Source organism: Phalangium opilio, unplaced genomic scaffold, assembly GCF_054372755.1.
Source record: "Phalangium opilio isolate 3A_F unplaced genomic scaffold, DU_Popi_V2 ptg000090l_1, whole genome shotgun sequence".
Taxonomy (NCBI): Eukaryota; Metazoa; Arthropoda; class Arachnida; order Opiliones; family Phalangiidae; genus Phalangium; species Phalangium opilio.
The window spans coordinates 4,068,455-4,074,454 of NW_028324195.1; positions in this window are offsets into that span (position 1 = coordinate 4,068,455).

Below are 6,000 nucleotides of genomic sequence, written 5' to 3' on the forward strand. Positions count from 1 at the left end.
AACTGAAATAGGTCGATAGCAAACATACTTGGCCGATTCTACCGACGTTTGAATCGGTACAGATTCGAAAAAATCCAGCTCAGATTTGGTCGCTTGAAACATGTTTAGGAGAATATGTCTTGTCGTCTTGACCTGTAGGGTATACGACGGCGAACTGGCTTTATTTTCCTGGTAGTCGCTCGTTTTATACCTTTTTTACTTTAAACCCGTTTTCGCTTTAAGGGTTTTTTACGTCTCCGACGTTTTCCCCCTGCCCCGTGTTGAGTTCTAATATCATCTAAAGTTTCCGTTACTCTTTTCTTAGCAGCCTCTTTGATATCCTTGCCAGATACTACGTCACTGAAAATTTTGGTCCCCGTACTAACGGCTTTTCTGCCGAGAAATTTGGCACCGCTTGTAAGCAAAGGCAAACCTTACCAAACCCTGGAAGAACGACCCAAATCCGTGACCTTTCAAATTAGGGTTACTTCCTATATAATAACTTCCGGTTCCGGTCCCCGCTTGGTTATTGTAATATTGCTTGTAGCAACATTGTCTCCGTTCTAAGACGTCGGGCTTAGGCATCGCAAATGTAGTTTAACCGTTAAGCTCCCGTATTCAAATGGCGCCGGTTCCCCCAAACTATTCCTTATATTAACCTCGATGATATCAAAGTAATTTTTACCAACGGGTACGTAATGAGGATTGGTAAAGGTTTGAAATATTTGGGACCCGTACGGTTTCTTGGCTTCGACCGAAACGATCCGTAGTAAAGGAACCGAATGATCGCCTACAATCTGATCGCTAGCGATATTTAAATAGATAAATAACTGGTCCGGAACGTGGTAATTCAAATTTGCTGGTCTTTCGCTACGACCTAGGCATACGCTAGCTTCTTCGTATCCGAGAATTTCGGCAACGGTTTTTTCGAATTTCAAATAGGGTCTCAAAGTTTTAGTTACCTTAATAGAACCAGAGGGCGTTGTGGTGACTACGTTTTTAGATGATATTATAGTAACATGTCCGGTTACGTTATCGTGCGTCAACCGCGATTCTGGCCATTTTTTGTCGAACGAATTATTTATGACGTTTATTAAATGATCTATAGACTTGTAAAAACCCGGGGGAACAATGGGCATAACGAGGGTTTCCCTCTTCTCGTCTTTACTTTTTCTCTCTCTTTTCTTTCCTGCGACTAAGTCCCCAATGGTATAGTTGCTCCCATATTTGGAAACGTTATGAAAACTAACATCACGTTCTTCCTTAAGCCTTGGCACGTTGTAAAAAGTAGACGTATACAGTATATCAACTAGCGCAACTTCCCATTTTCCATTTAAATGAATAGGATTAGGCAGCTTGGTACAGTAATGAGCCCTGGTGTTATCGGGAAATAACGACCCGTTGACGTTACTTGGCAGGGTTAGGTAAAACGATTGATTCGACATCTTCCCCACGAACCCAAGAGGTTTGCGTTTTCGGGTAGCCTTCCCAAGATACTAATAACTCTAATTTTCCACGTCTTTTTCGCCGCTTTATGATTTTTTCAATGTTGAACCTTTCGGGTTTAACCGTTTTCTGAACCTCTTCGCGATAGAACACTCCACTTATAGGGTTTCCTTCCAAATCCTTTAACTTGTAAATCACCGGATCACGTGCTGTTCCGATAAAATCAACTTGGAAAACTTCGGTGGAGTAATTGGCTTCGTAACCCTTTTCAAAAACCATTTCTACTTTGCTAACCCTAACATAATCACCCACTTTTATTCTAGGAGGAGGCCGTTTTTTCGGTCCCTTGTTTTCCGTCCCGTAAATATTTCTATACACTTCTAATATATTCGTTGGTTTAACGTTATTCGGTGGCATTTTAATAGTACTATGCCAAGCGCCGTTGTAGGCCGCCACTATATCTCGCAGGTGATCGATATACCTTCTAGTATGGAGATGGGTAAACATTATAAACATACGAGACTTTAACGTTCTATTCACGCGTTCTACAGTGGGGGCGTGGTGAATGTCATTCTCGGTCGTAAAGAATTTCACCCCCTTTTCTTTGAGAAATTTACTAACCGAGGAATTCAAAAATTCCTTCCCTTTATCTGTTTCTATTCTAATTGGTATTTGATCTTTGAATATAAGAGCTAGGGCTCGAACAACTTCTTTTCCAGTCTTACGTAGTAAAGGCTCGACCCATAGTTTTCTACTAAAACAATCTATACACGTCAATAGAAACGTATAGTTATCGTTATCTTTGGCCAAGGATCTCATGTCAACCAAGTCTATTTGGTACAAGTCACCGATATTGTGAACTATAATTTGGCGTCTCTTAAACTTTTTACGAGCCGTTTTATGCAAAGTATACGGGGTGGAACTTTCCAAAAACGAAATTACTTCCGCTTTCGATATACCTTGATCTTTAACAGCTCGATGTAAAGCGTCTATACCCGAAAACGAAGCGGGGTTTGAAGGATCATAGTATATGTCTTATAATTTTTCGGTGTTGTTGGGTTGAAGCTCAGCCATTTTGGTATTTCAGAAAATTTCCTTTTCGTAACGTAACGAGACCCGCTTGAATTTTCTTTACCGTAATTTCTTAGCCTTTTCTTTAGCGGGGTTCTTTTCGGCGGGGAAGCGAGATGGAGGAGAGGAGGGGGAAGGATGGGGGCTGGTTCGGGAGAGACGCTTGGTCCTTCAATTTCTTTTACAATGTTATGAAAATCGCTCCAGCCTTCGGGTATTTCTTTAAGGGGGGAAATGTAATGGTATACTATCTGCGCTATATCAGAATTTTTTATCTCTCGTCCGTTTACGAAAACTCTCCCTTCTTTCGACCACCTTAACGTTTCGCCAAGCGATTGCAACTGAGTAAAAACCTTTTTTGCTCTCCCCTTATATTTAAGAGGGAACATGTCAATCCATTTTTCGGTAGGATCCGGCATGATTTCTCGAGAAACGTTATTGTACCTTTGGATTAGTTGTTGGTACATAATCCATTTGGAGCGATCGTCTAACGAATTGTTGTTTAAAACCGTTTGCATCTCCCTATTCAATTCTTGTATAACGTCTGTCTTTAGAGTATCAGAGGGTTGAATAACGGGCTTAGACGGTATTTTCCGTTCATTCAAGGGTACCAACGTCATTTTATGGTACATTACGAACTAAAGGCTCCGATAACCGATGAAAGAAGGGGTACGAGCAAAGAAAAAAGACCTTCGCCTTTTTGGTTCGATAAAATAGCCCTTTTCTTTTTCCAAGCTATTCTTTTACTAGATATTTTGCGTAGATTATTCTTATACCTGTATAGCCTACTTCTTTGAGCCAAATTCAATTATATAAAAAGACTTGGTTTGCCCAAGCCTTAAAAACAAAACGATAAGAGTTTTTCCAGTTGTCTGAAGCGCGGATATTTTTTTTCTATTGAATTTTAAAGACAATCCGTATTTTACTACTCTTTAGAATTTAATTCAATCACCTGATTTTACTGCTAATGGATTAGTTTCCTATAAATTAATTGAAATAAAAAATTACTTATCTCAGATTTTTCATGAACAATTTCATTTTCCTTAAACATTTCATCATGAATTTTTTTCTTTTCAATGGAGAACGTACTTTAATTTTCAAATAATACTCTCATTAATAATGTATTATATGCGGTCTTTTCGAATACAAAAGGGGGCTGTTATCACCTTTCTTGTATTTGATAAAGGGGTTCGATTCTTCTTTAAGCAGAGTCACAATTATTGAACTTTGTATATCAGTACTTGTGGGGAAGATTTTAGAAGTGTTGGTTGAGTTGCTATTTAGTTGACAACATTATGAAAACTTGATGTGTTTAAAACCTTTTGAATGGAAAATTCTCGGTAATTAAAAAAGAAAGAGTCAATTTGATTAAATTTACACGATATCCCTCAAAATTATAAATGCATGATAAAATGATTCAGGAAAATGGAATTGTTGTTGAAAAATCTGAGATAAGTAATTTTTTATTTCAATTAATTTATAGGAAACTAATCCATTAGCAGTAAAATCAGGTGATTGAATTAAATTCTAAAGAGTAGTAAAATACGGATTGTCTTTAAAATTCAATAGAAAAAAAATATCCGCGCTTCAGACAACTGGAAAAACTCTTATCGTTTTGTTTTTAAGGCTTGGGCAAACCAAGTCTTTTTATATAATATCTGTTCCTTCAGCCTTAATTTGTATTAATCTATTATAAAAATAATAATAGGCTTGTCAAACTTCTAATGAAGTTGTGTTGTTCGATGTTCCAGTAAGATGTTCGTGAGCATATTGGCTCCCTCCAAGTGCCTCTTATTATTTTATGGGAAAGATTAAAATTTTAAATTATTTGGCAGGGGAGTGTTAAATTAATTCACAAATGGTAGGCAGGTTGTAAATAAATTCACCATAGATAGGCGGGTGGTAACTTATTTTATATAAAAAGGCGGTTGGTGACTCAATTAAGTTTAGTTGACCTTTTTGCATAGATTTAAAAAAAAGTTATTTCTAAACCACGCGCCACACGCGCACATTTCATTGAAATTTTGTTATTTAATAATTTTCCCTTATATATACTAAGATTCTTCATCAAAAATAGACAACGCGCTTTCCACGACTCGAACCTGCAATGTTTTGCCTCGAATGCAAACGCTTTATCCATTCAAACAGTGTATTTAAAGGATCATTTCATTTATGTTGAATAAAAGATCTGTAAAAATAAACACCGAGCTTGCCAGGACTCGAACCTGCAATCTCCTGCTCCATAGGCTGACGCGTTATCCTATGCGCCACAAACCCGATGAAGGCTGAACTAAATGCTATGAAAACAGTGTAATATATGTAACGGTTTTACCATGATTTATAAATTAATTAAAATAAATTACTTAGAATTAATTGTTCTTAATCAAACTTCAGAAGTTCAACATTCAATAGTTCCTTGATAATTCAAAAGTGTTCCGAACCTTAACTTCCCAGTAGTTTCTGAGTTATTCGATGGAGTGGACCACCAAAAATCCCATGCTTTTTCTATGGGACGCTAAGCCTAAAATCTGTGAATTATTTCTTTAACATTACGGGAGGGTGTGGGTTCTTATCTAGAAGGGCCTACCGGCCCTCTAGAATTTCACGTTTCCGTGTAGCGTATTTAAAACTAATTCGGATATAGCGTCTATTAAACCTTTATCCGCGGATCTTATAAAAGCGTGTCTAGGTTCTTTTTTAAGTTTACTCAAGAGTGCAAGAACGTCTCGCTGCGATGTAATCGCTCGGCGTTTCATAATTCAAATGAATGTTCGTGTATGATACGTTCCTTATTTATCTCTTCTTGGGCACGTAAACTACCAATGTCTCATCGGGAAATATTTTTGTTCTAACCCTATAATCTTCGGGACAGTTTTGTTTAAAGTCCAATAGCAAATACGAATGAGGTTGTTCAGTGGCGTCCAAGTAACTTTCCATCAAAAATTTTGGGTTACGCGGGTACATTTGTCGAGCTAGATAATTTATTTGCAATTTATCTCTAACCTGTTTGAACAGTATCAAATAATTTGTGTTTAAACTTATGTCCCTAGCGTCGCTGGATTTATGATAAAGATTTTGAGTTAAATATAACACGCTTAAATTGCGATGGTGACTAAACTTGGTAAAAATTGAACCTATCAAACCTGATTTGTTCTGATCCATTAAATTGTCTATTACTAGAAGGCAATTTCGAGAACCGTCGTACTCGTTCATATCCGGCAAACCTTCCTTAAAGACAACCAAACCTTTCAACCTGTCGTAAAATGACTGATATTCTGAATAATAGAAAATAATTTCAGCGATATTGGGTTCAAACAATTCCCGATGATTTTTAATGATTCTTTCGCAAAGAAACGTTTTTCCCGCGCCACTCGGCCCATTTACCGTTATGGTACACGGATGATAAAAGGGAATCATTGTTCTCCGAGTTCTCGAGCTTAAATAAATTAAACTTTAAGCGACCAAGCGTTAATATAGGGGTCGCGCGCATCTTCTCGCAGAAAA